Source organism: Protopterus annectens, chromosome 12.part0, assembly GCF_019279795.1.
Source record: "Protopterus annectens isolate FY-2018-M chromosome 12.part0, PAN1.0, whole genome shotgun sequence".
Lineage (NCBI taxonomy): Eukaryota > Metazoa > Chordata > Ceratodontiformes > Protopteridae > Protopterus > Protopterus annectens.
In genome coordinates, this window is record NC_056746.1 from 1,137,015,159 (window position 1) to 1,137,034,207 (window position 19,049).

The 19,049-nt window shown below is 41.0% G+C and overlaps 1 protein-coding gene across 2 annotated transcripts in view; it reads right to left on the minus strand.

The window, feature by feature from the left end:
• The window catches only part of NFS1 (NFS1 cysteine desulfurase), a 2,153,374-nt gene that overhangs the window by 1,257,491 nt on the left and 876,834 nt on the right, over positions 1-19,049 (minus strand). The gene's annotated exons all lie outside the window — the stretch shown is intronic.

Sequence of the window (19,049 nt, forward strand, 5' to 3'; positions counted from 1 at the left end):
GGCTCTTTTGTCTAGCAGCTTTGAAATTTCTGAAGCTGCCACCTCCCTTTGACCGGGTGGGACATCGGGGAGGCGCTTCATGGGAGGGGGAAGATTTAGGAAGGGGATGAAATAACCTCAGGATATGATTCGGAGCACCCATCGATCCGTCGTGATGGACTCCCAATTTACTAGGTGCTCCGACAAACGCCCCCCGACTGCCTCCAGAGAGGGACAGTCAGGTACGCCCTCAGGGCTGTTGCGCGGGTCTATCCGAGAACGGTTCTCTAGACCTAAAATTACACGGCCCCCCTCTGCCTCTGGGCCGGCGTCCACCTTGTCCTCCTCTGCCTCTGAAGGACAAGGGGTCCAAAAGCTGGACGGGACTGCTGAGACTTCCGGAACCACATCTTCTTTTGTCCCCTCAGATTCCTCGAAAAGGATCGTTGGGGATTAGAGAAGCGGACTCAGACAGCGTCTTCCCATCCTTCTCGCTTTGGACCAGCGTCTCGCGTACGGTCTTGCCAAAGAGCGAAGAACCGTCAAAGGGAGCATTCGCAAAGGACGCCTTAAAGGGTTCTGCGAAATCGCAAAGGCGGAGCCACGCGTGACGCTGCAAGACGACCCCGGCTCATCTAGCTCTAGCAGCTCCCTCCATAGCATGGGAGAGTAGCCGCATAGACGTGTTTGAGATAGACTTCAGAGTGGCCATACAAGTCGAGAAAGTCTTATCCTCGACTGTCATGGACTCCGGGGGAGCTGCAGAGTATTCCTTTATTAGGTCTCGCTGTAGCCTGATAATGTGTGCCATGTAGTTCAACGCCCTTACAGACAAGGTGGCTGAAGCAAACATCCGCTTCCCAATGCGGTCCAACGCCAGAGATTCCTTATCCGGAGGGTGGACCGAGGAACTCTCCTGCGTGAGTTCCTTCTTTGTGGTAGCCGCCACCAACATGGCATCCACAGGTGACCCCTTAGACCAGGCCTGCCTATCAGAGGGAGGGCTAAGAATTTTGTCTGGCCATCTTGGAATTGGCTCCACGGTGTCGGGCTCCTTCCACGCCCTGGTAGTAATTAAGTCTACCAGGGGGTCAGCCGGAGGGGACACTCAGGAGGTAGATGGGCCTGCCTCAAACGCCTCCAGAAAAACGGACTCGTCCGAAGAAGGTTTTTGGACAGACCACCCCCCTCTAATTCGCAACATTTCCATGATGTCTCCAAAGGAGACATCCTCAGGGGGTGACCTTGGGGAACCTTCCCCTTCAACCAAATCCGTGTCTGTCGTGAGGGACTCAGGGGAGTCCAGGTGCCTCCTTTTACACTTCCGTTTGCGAGGAACCTCCTCGGTGGGACTATCCGAAGAGGGCTCACCTACAGGGTCCTGTTTCTCTAAAGGAACTAACTGGAGGGTTCGAGCAGGCTGTCCCAGTGGTCGGATGACGGAGGGTAGACCCAAATGCAAAGGGGGAGCGGGAGGATCTGACGCCCGGACCGGGGATCTGGAAGACCTCGACAGAACCCTCTCCACTACCTCAAAAAGCCTAAGGCAAGCCACTTTCGCCAGGCTCCGAAAGCAGTCTCCTCGGCTCCGAAGCAGGGATCGGTGTCGGAGCCGAAGCGGTAGGATCCGAGAGGGAAGTGTGCTCCGACCTGAAGGGCGCCGAAGACACATCAACCCCAATGGATCCGATGCTCGGCTCTTGGCCCCGAGAGCTAGGATCCGACACGCTCGAGGGTACAGTCGGCGTCGAAGCTACTGGAGCTATCGGTGCCGACAAATCCCCAGCTCTGAAAGGGCCTGCATCCGATGACTCCAAAACCCAAAAACGGGTTGGAGGAGGAGTGATTGGAGCAAAAAGGGGGACTGCACTCCCCCCCTGAGAGGGGGGGAGGCAGGAGCACCCCCATCTGCATCTGAGTCTGCAGAAATCGACACATCATCCGATCCATGTCCGCGTCAGTCAGGCTTCTCGTAGACCTAGAAGACGTCGACGAGGCGGGCCGAGAGGGCCGCCTCGACGACCTCCAGGGAGACTGGTACTCCTCCGAGAAACAAGGCGAACGGAGCCGAGAGGGAGAGGATCCGGAGGCCCTCGTGGAGGGACTAGAGACTTTAGATGGCGGAGCTGAGGGATGAGTCTCAGCCCGCCTTTTATGACTCTTGCGCTTCTCCTTTTCTTTATGTCTCTTCTCCCTAGAAGAGGCAGATGATTCCCCTGAACCCTGCACAGCAGAGGGAGGTTGAGTCCCAGACAGAGTGGGGGGACCTAAAGGTATAGGGGCTGCGGTAGCAGCCTGTGCCTTAGAGGGAGAGGAAGAAGAAGTGTCCTGCGGTAACAAGCCCGCCAGGATCAACTTGTTCTTCCTATCCCTGATGGCCCGGGGGTTAAACGCAGCACATATCTGGCAGCTAGTGGAAAGGTGGGCCACCCCCAGACACAACACGCACTGAGTGCGGACATCAGCCGGGGAAAGCTTATGGCCACACTCAGTGCATTTAGAAAAGACGGCTTTGGGCCCTTCAGCCATCACAGTAACACACCCAGACACTATAGGGGAGGGACAGAACACAACGACCAAAAACTAAAAATTACCACAAAAGATTAAAACTAAGACTATAACTCGACGAAGGGGACTAATCACTCACACACTTGACAAAAAAAAAAAAAAATTTTGTCTAACTTTGAACAAGATATGTAGAAAAGATCTCACCCAAGCATAAGGAGCTCTTCACTAGTAGCTTCTTTCAGCCGCGGCAAACTCGATCTGGGAAAGGCAGCATGCAGCAGGGGATTATGGGTAAAGGGGAGGAGCTAGGAGCTCGGATCTTTTAGCTTGTAAAGCTGCCAGCTTGGATCCGAGGTCGGATCCAATACCCACAGGTTGCAGAGCAAGTGAAGTAACTACTTCAGATCCACAGTTCACTACTCATGACTATCCAATTCCACTTACCTCTTCCAGCACCCAAGGCAAAGCTCAAACTTTGGTTATCTGGGTCACAGTCAGGGCTTCACCCCTCAGTGCCACACAGCCAGCCATGTGATCAGAGTCAGAATTGCTCTGGTTTAAATAGTAGCTGAGAGAAGAGGAGGGACTAAGCCATTTCTAGGCCTCTCACTGCTTGTAGAACTTTGAATTGTGCTGTTTTGCTATTAGCCAATGGATTCATTGAATTTCTTATATTTATCTGCTATGATAAGTTGCCCGTGTTTGCAAGGCAATGCTTCTTGCACAGCCATTTTAACCATGCACTGTACAGACACAGAACCCAACCTTTCTCAATACAACCTACTCCAAAAATTATGAGCACATGTAGTAGTCAGTAGTTATGCAAAATGATTCATTACTGCTTGTGTATAGACTTGTATTATTCATCTTAGATAGACAGCACTCCAGTTAAGCATCTCCTAATAATCTCTTAGGCACTACTCACCCTCCAGCCCACAGTAGCAACTAATTGGAACCATCAAGCTGCACTTTCCAACTGTTACTGCAGCCTGTGACAATGTTGCAATTGTATAATTTTCACTGACAACTACGTACTCCTTAAAGGGAGAATCTCTACTTTCAAAAAAAAAGTTTCTAGCCTCTGAATGAAGCCTAAGCATCCAAGTTGTAACCCCTCCCTCTGTGCAATGTTTCAATAATCTCACCCAATGGATCAACCGCACTATCCCAGAGGTTCTCGTTTTCGTAGGGGTAGAAGTGCACATCTTATGCACGCTCACTTTGGAAACATCATTGTTGCAGGGACCAATTAATTCTCTGTTGAAATGTCTCAGCATTTAAATTGCATTCCTGCTGGGATTCTCATACTTCTCAACGTGCAGGAAAGTGCGCAAGGAATCTGGACAAAGACTGGAATTATTGGGGGGAAGCTGGCAAAAATAAAAGTATTTTTCACATAAACTAATCTTAGTTGAACAAATGACAGGAATGAAGTGTGCATTTTCTCAAGGAGATAAAGTCAGAAACTACAATGTATGTAATTATTTTTGTTACAGTAAGAAAACCACCATTTTTATGAGGAACAGAATGAAGGTATGAGGGAGAAATCTGAACATTCAGTGAAAATCTTGATAGTGGAGATGAACTCGTACAACAAAGTCAGTGATCTGTAGATATTCAGGGATGGTTTGGGGTAAAAGTTCCAGGAACATGAGTGTTTAACTGTGACTTTCTGATAAGGATTTTTGCACACATGCTGTACAGTTGTACACACTCAGGTTCTTAGGGACATTAGTCCTCATTAGCCTAGTTAGGTACAGTTGTCACAGTGGTCCATGATGAGAACAGTTAGTGTCTCATTTATTAAACACTTGGTTTGCATGATACAGACAACCTGCAGCCATAGACAATCAACCTATGCAGTGGAAGACTGAGATGTTGATTGAATTCTTGTGTCTGTGCAATTTTTATATGAAGCTAGCAGATTGGTTCAGCGCAAACTTCACCCCCTTGTCCCCCACCAAAGTCCCATTCAGCATCCACGATACTTGCCCTGCACCTCACTTCTCCGTAGATCAAGTGTTAAAGGCCCTATCCAAGGCAAAGAACACAGCTTCCATGGGACCTGACAGTATCTCAGGCTGTATTCTGCAGCATCTGCAACATCTGCGGCAAGAACTAGCCTCACCATTGAACACCCTATTCAACCATAGCTTAAGTATAGGCTTCATTCCAGCAGAGTGAAGAACTGCCATTGTCATCCCTTTGCACAAAGGTGGTGCCACTGGTGACCCTGGTAACTATTGGCCCATTAGCTTGACAAGTCTGATCTGTAAGGCCATGGAGTGTATTATTATGGACCTCATAAACAAGGACATAGGCAATCTCCAAGCACTTGACCCCACCCAGTTCGGATTTGTCAAGGGCATATCTTGCCTGTTGAACCTGGTTGACTTTCTTGAGACTGTCACCAAGGCACTGGAGAAGGGAAAGTCAGTACACACAGCTTACCTTGACTCGGCCAAAGCCTTTGACATAATCCCCCACTCGGGCATCATCGAAAAGCTAACAGAACTTGGCGTAAATTCCTATCTCATCAGGTGGGTGGCCAACTGGCTCACTGATAGGACCCACAAGGTCAAAATAGGTGCCACTACCTCTGATAGTAGACCTGTCACTAGTGGTGTCCCCTAGGGATCTGTCCTGGGAACCCTATTGTTTGGCATCTGCTTCTCATAGGTCTAGGCAAAGACAAAAGGCCTGTGGCTGACCAAGTTTGTGGACAACTGCAGGTTGGGTGCTGTCATCGACTCCCCAAATGATGTTAACATACTTCAAGAGGGTCTCGCAGCAACAAATGACTAGTGCCGAAGTCATGGTCTTAAGTTAAATGCAAACAAATGTATTATACCATTCGGAAAAACATGGCCCCTAATGATCAACACATTAGCGGCAACCCCCTAAGCACACGGCCTCTGGTGAGAGACCTGGGTACACAAGTTGACAACAGTCTCACATTTGACCGTCATGTAGTGGCAGTGGTCAGAAAAGCCTTTTACTTGGTTCATCTCATAAGTAAAAGGATTGCATCCAGAAAAAAAGAGGTTATTAGCTCTCTGTGCTACAGCCTCATTGGGCCAATAATTGAGTACAATGCCCAATTTGGTATGTACCTGTACAAACACCTGCACCAACTGGAAAGGCCACAGAAATACCTCACAAAGAGAATCCATGGGCTCCAACACTTGTCCTATGTGGAGAGGCTCAAATCACTATCAATCTACTACCACTTCATATTATGAAGAAAATGTGTGGTTACACAAGACCTTTGACTAACAATTTTCTAAATTTATAAGGACAATATTTAGCATTTGTCCCTATTTCTGGTGCTTTGTCCCCCCTATTACTTTCGGCTTTGTCCAGATTTTTTGTGCTAAGAGGTTGGCACTATGATTGGGTGAAGTGTTGCATTTGGTTACAGTGAACTGCTTGTGCAGACATGGAAACATATTCAAAGTATCTTTGGGAAAAATGTTTCATTTGGCATCAGTGAAGTGCTTGTGTAGGGATCACTGGGGAAGTGTTTCACCTGGTATCGGTGACGTGCTTGTGCAGACATGGCTAAATTGCTGAAAGGATTGTATGTTATTTGGTGTCAGTAAAACTTCTCATGCATATGCAGAAAAATACTTAAGGGATCATTGGAGGAAATGTTCCACTTGATATCACTGAAGTTCTTGTGCATACATGGGTATACTTCTCATGGGCTAATTATGGAAATGTTGCATTTCCTATCAGTGTAGTGCTTGCGTATGCATGCGCAAACAACTGAAAGGATCATTGAATGAAACAATTCATTTTGAGTAAAAGTTCTTATTCAGACATGGAAAAAATACTAAAGGGATCATTGGGGGAAAGCTTTCATTTGGTCAGTGAAGTGCTAGTGCACACATGAATAACTGTTGTAGTGGTCCTTGGGGAAATGTTTCATTTTGATGTCAGGGAAGAGCTCTGGTATACATGCAGAACTCATATGATGTCAATTAAGTGTTTGTGCATAGATGGACAAACTACTGGAGCAGTTGCTAGGAAAAATATTTCATTTGGTGTCAGTAAAAGTGCTTGTACATGGATCGATGGGGGAAGTGTTCTATTTGATGACAGTTAAGTGCTTATGCAGACATGGACAAAGTACTCAAGGAATTGTGGGGTAACTGTTATTTGGTTTCAATGAAGTACTTGTCCAGGCAAGGGCAAACTGCTGAATAGATCATTGTGGGAAATATTTCATTTGACATCAGTGAAGTGCTTGTGGATGGATCATTGGGAGAAATGTTTCATCTGGTGTCGGTGAAGTGGTTATGCAGACATGCACAAAGTAATGTAGGGATCATTCTGGAAAATATTTCATTTGGTGTTAGTGAAATGCTTCTTCAAACATGGACGTACCACCGAAATGACCGCTTGGGAAAATGTTTTATTTGGACAAACTACTCGAGGGATCACTGGGTGGGAATGTACTATCTGGTGTCAGAGAAGTGCTTGGGCATACATGAATCTATATATATATGTATATATATATATATATATATATATATATATATATATATATATATATATATATATGTGTATGTGTGTGTGTGTATGTGTCTACTTTTTCTTATCGAAAGCTCATCCTTTCAAAAAGAAAAAGCATGGGCCTAGTCAGGCGAAAGTGCACTTAAAGGAAAGTGCACTTTCATAACTACCGGTTCAATGAACAGGTAAGATTTAAAAAAAAAAAAAACACTACTGAAACCCCCACACCCCAGATACTTTATATGTACTAACTCTGAGATCACACTACATTGGGGAAACAGGTACATTCCCTTATCCCACTGTAGTGTGATACGTTGCTCCAGTGTTTTTTTTTAAGAAAAAGTAGACCCAGATAGATATATATATATATATATATATATATATATATATATAGAGAGAGAGAGAGAGAGATAAGAGAGACAAACATGTGTATGTGTGTAAGAATGTGTGTGTTTGCCTGCATTTGTCTCTATGCGTATTTGAAGGTATTTCTGTGAGTATATATATATATATATATACACACACATACATACACACATGCGCGTACACACACACACAAACTCACACAAATCCATAACTCATGTTTTCCCCATTTATCACACAAAGTCATTGTGGCTCTTCAACACTGACAATCATCTAGAACGAAGGTTCACAGCAACGAGTGGCTTCACCTGCTGAGGTTGTTTTTCCTTACCACACACAAACACCTATGGACAATTAAGAATATCCAATCCACTTAATGCATGTATTTGGAGAGGAAGTAGAAGCCGAACCACCTGGAGAAAACCCATCCGAACACAGGGACGACATTCAGACTCTACATAGAAAGCACCACAGCTGAGAATTGAACCAGAGAACTTCTAACAGTGACGGGATAATGCTATCCGCTGTGGCAGAGAGTGTGTGTGTGTGTGTGTGTGTGTGTGTGTGTGTGTGTGTATATATATATATATATATATATATATATATATATATATATATATATACACACACACACACACATATATATATATATACATATATATTACACACACATATATGTGTGTGTGTGTTTGCATATATACACATATATATTTGTCAAAGTAAATAGGCAACTAAAAGGACTAATTAGGTCTGACAAAGCCAACTTTGAGGTTAAGATAGCCTCCCAGGAGAAAGATAACCATAACGCCTTCTATGGCTATATCAGAAACCTCAAGGGCAGCACAAAACAGTGTGCTGAACTGATGGTTAAATGCTGCCACTTTCACAGAACATGAGAATACAGCAAACCTTTTAGCGGACAAATTCAGTTCCAACTTTACCCCCCCCCTCCACAATCCCACCAAAAATACCCTCAGACATAACCCCTCCAACTATACCTAGGGTGAATGTACTGACTACACTCACTAAAGCCAAGAACACAGCCTCAAAAGGCACCAATGACATCTCAGGATGCCTCCTGGATAGTCTAAAATATGACTTATCAGAACCCGGGTTCCTATTAGATGTCTGAAGATGCATTATTTCAAATGCGTCTTGGTCGAACTTGAAAAAACGAAAAGGCAAAATGACGAAGCGGCATATAAGCAAATTCTTTCCCTGGGAAAGAAATCGCTTGGCCATGTCCATTACTTTGCCATTTTCGGCATTGCAGTGCAATCTCAGAGTTGGTATATTTAAGTAGGGGGTGTGTGGGGGTCACAACCCCTGACTTCAGGGGGTGAAGTCCCCCATTTTATGTTATGTTTTATGTGTTTTGGTTTTTTTTGGGAACAGTGATTTTTTTCCCTTGGAACAAAATCGCTGTTCTAAGCATTCGAGTTTGTAAGCTTTCACTTACATGGCGTCGATAAAGCATCGTTCTCTTTTCTAAACATTCAATGATTTAATATAGACCCCAGAACCCTTGGAGTCATTATTTATCTGTAGTTGTAAAACATGCTTTGTGCCACGTGAATGGAGGACTGCAATGGTCAAGCCTTTTGATAAGGGAGAACCTTCAAGAAATCCTGGAAACTACATACCCATGAATCTGAGTAGTCTTATTTGAAAAGTCATGAAAATAATTATCACAGACATTATCAACAAGGACATAGGATAGCTCCAGACACTGGAACCTTCCCAGTTTGGCTTTGTCAAAGGAAGACATGCTTACTGAATCTGGTGTATATCTTTGTAAAGTTACTAAGGCAACGAAGGAGGGGAAAACATGCATACTGTCTACCTAGATCTGTTTAAAGCATTTGATACAATACCCCACTTAAGTATTGGCAACAGACCTGTGGAACTAGGTATAAACTCCTTTATAACATGCTGGATAGCTAGCTGGCTCTCTAATTGGACCCTTGAGGTTAGAATCAGTGAGGCCACCTCCACAAAAAAAAAATGATCACCAGTGGAGTCCCCCAGGGGTCAGTGCTGGCCCACTCCTCTGTAGCATCAACTTCTGAGATATATTGAACAAAATCACATGCGGCTGCAAATATCTAACTCTTTGCTGCAAAAGCTTAAATCTATACCTATAGACTATTTTGTTTAAACATTATGGTGGTGAGAAAAAAAAACATTTTTTAATGTCACTGTACTTTCACAAGGCTATTTCAAGATGCTAACTTTGAGGAAACATGGGTGCAATTCTTGGATAGGCTTATAAGGGCCTCCGGGCCAATAACCTAGTATCACCCTATGAACCTATGGACCTATTTATTCTACTCTCTCATATATTCTTCTTCATTTTGATGTTATACAGTGCTAATTCATGAAATGTTGTGATGCTTTTGATATTAGAATAGTTCTATTATCTAAATGGTCTCACTTCAATTTTACTTCATTAGGTTACTTAATGTTTTGAAGATATAGCAGAATGAACATATGAATATTTAATTTATTTTACATTTGTTAACCAGGGGTGTCTGACTGAGCCGAAAAGGCCCTTTTTCAGAAGAGGCCTGGGGAGAAAAGCTCCACACAGAAAAATAATTACAGATACATTTAGATATTTAGACATGATCAGTATACACACAAATTACAATAGACATGTTTTTACAGTGGTATGCAGCACATCAACAGTTACAGTGCAGAGAACAAACAAGAAAATATTAATTTAAAAATAAAGGTAATTAATAGATTTGTGGTGTACAGCTAAAATTTAGAACATAGGTAGAATACATACATAGTAGACAGGTACACAGTACATACATTGTACATTAGCCAGTGTTTGTAAGAGTGAAAACTATTATCAAGTACTCTAGGTTTAGTATGTGTACCTTATCTGCTTTCACTAGCCTGTGGAGCAGTCATGGCACTGCCAACTTTGCCTGAGATGTTGCCTAATGAGGTTTTTAAAGGAGGCTTTGGACGATGTGTTTTGTATGCTAGTGGGGGGAGAGTTCCATTTTGTCGCCACTGAATAACTATATAGCGCGTCTCCAAAGCTATTATAGCTGTTGGTGACTTCTAGTAGTAGTTTGCTTGATAATCTAAGAGGCCTTTTGGCTGAGTGATGTTGTACTAGGTTTTTGAGGGCAGGATACTTACTGGGGAGGTAACAGAGTGACAGAGGCAGAGCTGATTGTAAGTTAGGAGGTTGGGCAGTTCAAGCCAGTGGAGCTGGGTGAAAGCAGTACAGTGATGACTTCTATATGAGCAATTTGCAGCAAAGTGGGCAGTTCTGTTATAGCAGGCTTCCATTTGACTTAGTTCAGTTTTGTTGAGATTAGTCCGAATGGAAGATGCATAAAGTAGGGTGGATAGAAGTTGGGAGTGAGCAATGGCTGATTTTATGTTGTTGGTAAGTAACGGTTTGATACGGTAGAGTGATCCCAGTTTGGCATGTACTTTTTTAATAGTTAAGTTGAGATGACTATCAAATAGGGTTGCCACCTTTCATCGTGGCTAAAACTGGAGTAAAGCCACAGCCACTGGTTCTTTACCTCCTGATCAGTCATAGGTTGATCCTATTTGTCCTTAGGATACTCTTATTTTAACCAGGTAAATGCTGCACATATTTATTTACTTAAAACAGTTTTTAAACAGACATACATAAATAAGTAATTTCATACATACATACATACATAAATAAGTAAACAGGCACACACATTACATGTGAACTTGTGATTTCATTTCTTTAAAAAAAAATAAACAAGCAAGCAGACAGGTCTCATATGAAGTCATGGTTTTATTTATTTTACTATTTTGCAATTAATGACTTATTTAGGCATACATTGCTATTTTTCATATAATGTAACAGTTGTATAGAGAAACAGTGTAAATTGCAATGGAGTGCAAATGTGATATTTTGTTGCAAACATACAATCTGCTGATCAATCATGTAAATTCAAGATTTCTGTAATATACACTCATTAGCTTAAAGAATACAATTATACCTAAAAATAAAACAAATAAAAATGGAGGCATCCTTGGATATGTAACATAGCAACTTGATTAAACAGCTTATTTATATTTTCACATTTTATATACACGTACATACAAATATTTTAAGCTTAGGCAATAATGCCCTTGCAAATGTACCCGAACAGTCATTTCCATATAAATGAAGAAACACATTCTTAAATTCTGAAGTAGTGCTTGCTTTAATATAATTAGAAATTTTATCCATGTGTCAGCTATTCTTACAGAGTTCCAGTTACACTTTTCATTCCTACATCATCACCTACACAGATTATCTGATTCTTTATTACTCTTTGATAACATTCCTAGAGGTAGTTTTGTCTAATTATTCTACTTAAATATTAATGAGATGGAGTAAAAAGTTCAATATTTTAATCTGTTGTAATAGTTGAAACTTTCAGATCCACGAATGCCCTTGGTATATTTTCTGTGTGCTCTTTCCAATATAATTAAGCTAATTTTTATAATAAGGTTTCTAAATTATTATTCCATACTCTACTTTGGGCCTAGTGTAACTTACAATCCATCATTTCTGATTTTCTAGACTTATATAAATCTTTTTTTTTTATAGCCTATAGATCTAAAAGTGATAGCTAACCAATTTGCTGATATGAACAGACAAAAATACCCTAAAAAAGGATTTACCCATGTACCCTGATTCTTGAATGAATCCACATTTTAAATCACCATGTGCTGTATTAAGTACTCATCCTTTAATCTCTCTCTCTCTCTCTCAAATCTCATAGGCTTTGCTGTTGATAAATTTATCAGCATATTATTCTCCTGTTCCCAAATGGTTTGAAGTACTCATGTTATTTTGTCCTATCTGTGACAGATGTAAGCTGTTTACCTATTTAGTTAACTGCATGCAGACAATAGAGCACTAAAAATGAAAAAGAGAGATCAGAAAGACGTACGGTAAATAGGCATGGGCCCAAGTGATAGGACACCCTGACTGTAACCTAGAGATTCACCTGTCCAGTTAATGTGTCATTGCCATGTCTTATTTGTAAGCCATGCAGCTATCCATCTTATCAAAATTACATCAGTAAATAGTTGTTCTAATGTAATTATCATTGTTTTGTGTATGATCTTATCAAAGGCTAACATTAAGCCTATATAAGTTACAACACAACACAATTTGCCATTTATAACTGTTATTGCATTATTACAGAGTATCATATTGCAGGTAGTTATATATCTATTTTCGGGTTCCCTACATTAGACCGACAGCTCGGAAGATCGACACTCAAAACACCGATGCCAGAAGAACGAAACCTCAAAAACACGAAAGCTCACATGCCCAACACACCACAATCCCGACACTTAACCAAACAAAAAGTTCACTGTTACACACAACACAAGCACACCAACAACCTAAAAACCTACACTACACCTTACACAAAACTATCTATGCACTAACCTTAACCCAAACCCTAAGGTCGTAACTATCGCACACTCACCTTACTCGCTCCCTAACACTAAAGTCTGTAACTATCGCACACTCACCTTACCCGCTCCCTAACCCAAAGGTCCCTAACTATCGCACACTCACCTTACCCGCACCCTAACCCCAAGTCCCTCACTATCACACACTTGCTGGGTCGCGCTCACAAGTTACCCCTGTCGGTGTTTTCGCTGTCGGGATTACGACTTGTCAGTCATCGGCTTCGTCGTTCTTCTGGTGTCGGTGGTTTGAGTGTCGATCTTCTGTGCTGTTGGTCTAACATTGAGAACCCCTATGCATGTCTCCAATCTTAAGTTATGGGTGTCTGTGACTCTGGGTTTGTTTTATTCCCCATCCCCTAAATATTGGTTGCACCAGTGCATGACCCCAATCTTAAGTTATGGGTCTATGTGACTCTGGGGTTGCCCTGTTCTCCTTTCCCTTAAACATGGGTGGAACAATGGCACACCTCCAGTCCTGAGGAATCTCCTCATACTTTAATAACCTGGTGAACAGCAAATACAATGATTCTGTAAGTTCATGCTGAAGTGTTCTCAGGTCATTGTTACAAACTCAATTTCATCCCTATTCTTTGCATCCAATGTGTGCATATTTATGTTTCAATATAATGTAATGTAATTTAATTTCAGTATCTGACGTTAACGGGATGTTATTAGCACAACTTTTCACTAGCTTTGTGCAACCAAAACTGTTCTGAATAAGATTTTGTAAATGTATTTATAATCTGTTGTGGTAGTTTGTAGGTTTTAAGTCTTACCACATCTGTGTGTGTGTGTGTGTATATATATATATATATATATATATATATATATATATATATATATGTGTGTGTGTGTGTGTGTGTGTGTGTGTGTGTGTATATATATATATATATATATATATATATATATATATATATATATATATATATAGAGAGAGAGAGAGAGAGGTTTACTGTCAAAATGTTGAAAATTAAAATAATTTTCCACCTTTTGATCAAATCAGTTTTCCAAAATTGGTATTAACGAATTACCAAAATTTGGAAATGGTAACATGGAACTGTGATTTGAACACTGGAAGTTTCAATGTCGAAAGTCTATGTTACTGGTAAAGTTTTTGCAGGGGGCCAAGCCCTCCTGCACTCCACCACACACCCTACATATTTTATATTCAACTTCGAGATCACACTACAGTGAAAAAAGGGTACATGTCCCGATCCCCACTGTAGTGTGATCAGTTATGAGAACTTCGATTCCACATTATTAAATGCACAGTACCATTCGCTACTGTGGATTCGAACATTTTTCATATCGGCATTATGAAAACTTGGTTGGGTTGTGAGTGAAATATTTCATTTTCATGTTATTTAAGTGCTTGTACCTACATGGTCAAACTACTGGAATAGTTCACTGGAGAAAAGGTTTAATTTTGGTGTCATTTCAGTGCTTGTGCATACATGGGCAAAGTACGGGAGGGGACGTTGGGGGAAAAGTTTTATTTTCATGTCATGTAACTGCTTGTGCATACAAGGGAAAACTACTGGAGTGGTTGCTTGGGCTAATGTTTCATTTTGGTGTAATTTCAGTGCTTCTGCATGCGTAGTCACATTGCTAGAGGGATCCTGTGGGAAAGGTTTCATTTTGATGTCAAAGTCCTTGTGCATAAATGGGCAGTCTACTGGTGGCACCTTTGGGGGAAATGTTTTATTTTGATGTCATGTAACTGCTTGTGCATACAAGGGAAACTACTAGATTAGTTGCTTGGGCTAATTTATTTACTTATTTATTTATTTGTTTGTTTGTTTGCTTTTGTTAACCAGGAAAGTCCACTGGGCTGGTATGAGCCCATTTTCAGTGGAGGCCCGGGAAGAAAAGCTCCAAAAACAATGTACATAATAAAGAATTTGTTTAGAAAGTTAACAGCATTTAACAATATACAAGAGTAACAATATAAGAGTCAGAAGTAACACAGTAACTGACAATGTATGGCTATATTTTATGGAAGAATTGGATGCTTGGCAAGGTATTCAATATAACAGACAGATTATGATAATCTACACAGACAATTTTTACACACTATGTGAGGCAGGATGAGGCACACTGTGTTGTAATTAAGGGTGAGTGGAGAAGAGTATGGATATCAGAGATGAGTCAAGTCAGGAACAAGGTTAGTGAGGAAATGGGGATAGTGCAAGGGCATAGCCATTGAGAGGAAAGATGTTGGTGAAGTGATTTTTTGAATGATGGGGCATTATTTATAGTCTGGAGAGAAGGTGGAAGGGCATTCCAGAGTTTAGCTACAGTGAAAGATAAAGGTACTGGCCTGCAAGGAGTTTAGGTCTCTTAACTTGGATAAGTGATTGATGTTCAGATCTTAGAGGTTGGTTTGGTTGATAGAGTCAGAAGTGAAGCAAGGACTGGGCATTTGGAGGAATTATAGAAGAATGTGTGTGCTGTAGATAGTTGTATGTATGCGAGGTGTTGTGGGAGTTCTAGCCAGTTCAGGGATTGTAATGACTGACAGTGATGGGAAGAATGTTTTGCCCTGATCACAAACTTAGTGATTTTGTTATAGCAGCTCTCCATTTTATTTTTTAATGACAATTGGATGTTTGTCAGAATGGGGGCACCATAGAGGATAGAAGGTAGGAGAAAAGTTTGGGCAAGTGTTTTTCTAGTAGAGTAGTTTAAAAAGTGTTTGTCAATAGAGGGTACCAAGTTTCCGGTGTGTTTTTTTGATGGTGTTGTGTTGGTCAAAGGCTAAGTTGTCATCTAAGATTACGCCAAGTAACTTGGTATGGGAAACTACGTCTAAGGCAGTCTTGTTGGAGGAGAAAATGATGAATTCAGAGTTGTTAATAGTGGTACTTTTTGTGGGTGTAAAGGGCAGGAGTTTGGTTTTATTTGGGTTGAGGGCAAGGTGATTATTTGTCATCCAGGTTTCGGTAATGGAGAAAGCATTCAGGGTGATGGTCATAAGTTCAGTTTCACAGTTACCAGAGCAGATAATAGTAGAATCATCTGCGTGTTAATGTTTCATTTTGGTGTAATTTCAGTGCTTCTGCATGTGTAGTCACACTGCTAGAGGGATCCTGTGCGAAAGGTTTCATTTTGATGTCAAAGTCCCTGTGCATACACGGGCAATCTACTGGTGGGGCCTTTGGGGGAAATGTTTCATTTTGGTGTCATAACTCCTTGTGCATACATGGCCAGACTACTGTAGGGGTCATTTATTTAAGGGCTTCCGCGTACTTTGGAGGGCAAACCTCTCTCTGGGTGGGGAGAGGACTGATAATAGCTAAGATCTGAAGTTGAACAGTATTACAACAAAAAGTGGCAAAAAAAAAAAAACTTTTCACTTTATCTTCACTTTGGAACACACAGTCAGTAAGTCCCTTTGAAATGCAGAGATAGTACGTCAGCTGCCCAAGGTTTGTCTTGAGAATTCGTACTGGTGCTTTAAACACGCACCCCAAGTTTCCGTTTTTACACTGATGTTTGTTGCCTAATGAAGTTCTAAAAATGTGGGGAACCATTGTGTTTTTTTGCAAAACACTTTTGACTGCTTTAAAATTAATATACGCACGTGCATAGTACCTTTCTCTTAACAGCTACACAAATTATGCTCTAAGGGTTCCATATCTGTTTATCTGAAAATAAAAATAGTAATGAAGATGTTCGAGAACTAGAATTGTCAGGTAACTATTGGGCATTCATTATTACTTTTATTACTTGAATGCACCAGGAGTGGAGCCAGGTGGTTGACTTTGGTCACCAATGACAGCAAAACAGTTATCTAAATTATACATTATATGTGGCTCCAAGATGATTCCTTTTCATTCAGTACAGCCCAGGCAAGTGAAAAGGCTCTCTGACAGGACCCTGCACAGACATGTAAATGGCTGCATTGAGGCTGCCAGAGGTATGCCCAGATATTTTAAGGTCAAGATAGCCTCCTTGGCTAAGGACAATCACAAAACCTTCTTCAGCTATGTCAGGAACCTTAAGGATTATACTCAGCAGTGTTCGGAAGTGGTGGTAACTTCCACAACCTTCGCTGACCTGGGTGGCATAGCAAATCTACTGGCCGATAAATCTAGCTCTAACTTATTTATTTATTGCATTTGTTTACTGGAAAAGTCCACTGGGCCTAAAAGAGCCCATTTTTGTAGAGGCCTGGGGAGAAAAGCTCCAACAAGAACATAGATGCAGAAAAAAAATTAAATATTAATTGGTGCAGAAGTAGAAACAGTGTTACACACAGTGGTTGCAGTAATATATACATAAGTCAGGAATTTAGTTGGTTTGATTGCAGTAACATATACAGAATATATACATAAAAGCAGGAATTTAGTTGGTTGCCAAATGAATTCAGAGTGGCTAAAATGGAGCTAAATTAATCAGCATTATTGTACCAGTATCAACAAGTAAGGAAAGAAAAAAAAAATAAATATGGAGAAAGTATCATCAGTCACTAGTAGTAAAAAGGATAGGAATTTAATTATAATATAAGGAGAAGGAAGAGGTTAGGTTATAGAGCAGGTACATAGCCAAGAAGAGTTGAGATGACCTCCAGTATCCCCTGTGAAATGCCTTCTAGAATATCCCCCAGATATCAACAGGGAGCAGGTCCTGGAGGTGCTCACTAAAGGTAAAAATAGTGCTTCATTGGCCCTGACAATATTCACAGTTGCCTCCTATCATAAAACATGACCTAACAGCATCACTTGAAGCACTCTTCAACTACAGCCTCAAAACAGGTTACATGCCAGGTGAACGGAGGGCCACAACAGTCATCCTTCTTCATAAGGGTGGACCATCAGCTGACCCCAGGAACTACAGATGCATCAGTCTTGACAAGTCTTGTAAAAAAAGGCATGGACCAAATTATCATGGAAATGATTAACAAGGACAATTGCAAACAAAGACACTGGACCCATTCCAGTTTGGCTTCATTAAGGGAAGGTCTTGCCTGCTTAACTTGCTGACATCTTTGAGAGGGTCACCATGGCTACAGATTTGGAGAAAATAGTGCATACCACTTACCTTGACTTGACCAAGGTGTTCGATACAATACCCCACTCAGGTATTATCAAACTCTCAGAACTAGGCATAAATCCCAACATAACTCAGTGGATTGCAAGCTGGCTCACAGATAGGACCCAAGAAGTCAGTATCAGTGACACCACCTCCACCAAGAGACTAGTGACCAGTACTGTGTCCCAGTGTTCCTGGTCATGCCCGATCCTATTTTAATATCTCTCTTTCTTGTTCCCAAATAATGCTTGATAAAAAAGAAGCAAGCTGGATTACTAGATAAGGAGCAACATATAGCCCAGGACTCGATGAATTTATATAATATGTTTTCACATGGCTTTATTATTTTTTATGTATTTTTTACTGATGTATTCACTTATTTTTGGGAAAAATTGATCTAGTTCTTTATTAAATTGTTAGCATGAATGGTTAAGAATATAAAAAACAGCAATATTTTAGTATTAATATTGATAGTATGTATCACAGTTAGATTTGTCTTTTGCCTGTTTTTTAATAGACAACCATAGCTTTAAATGGTTAATCAATCTGAGTCACACTGTGTGAATTTACTATTTAAATACATATTTGTTGGTGTTTAACTGATATCATGCACTGAAGATGCTCTGTAAGTGGAGACATTGCAGTTTGCTTATGGATTTTTCTCTTCTGACCATTGTAACTTTTTGTGAATAAATGGGTTTAATTTTCCTTGTTAGTGCTGGACTGAATTGCTTTGGTGTGTGTGTGTGTGTGTGTGTGTGTGTGTGTGTGTGTGTGTGTGTGTGTGTGTGTGTGTGTGTGTGTGTATATATATATATATATATATATATATATATATATATATATATATATATATACATACACACAAACACACATATATACTATATATATCTGTGTGTGCATGTATGTATGCATATTACATAGGTGTGCGTGTGTGTCAAGGACATTGATATATATGGGTGACAAGCTCTGGAGTGAATGGAAAGTGCTACAAAACGCAAACGAGCGACACCATTTGGTCAAATGACAGGTAATTGACAGGTGTGCAAGATCAGCAATCCATGAATAGGGAAATATTTCCTTTCCATGGGGATTGTGTGATCTCAGAGTTAGCATTTATAATTAGCAGGTGTTGTGGGGGGATAATTAGTATGGTATATAAAGTACTG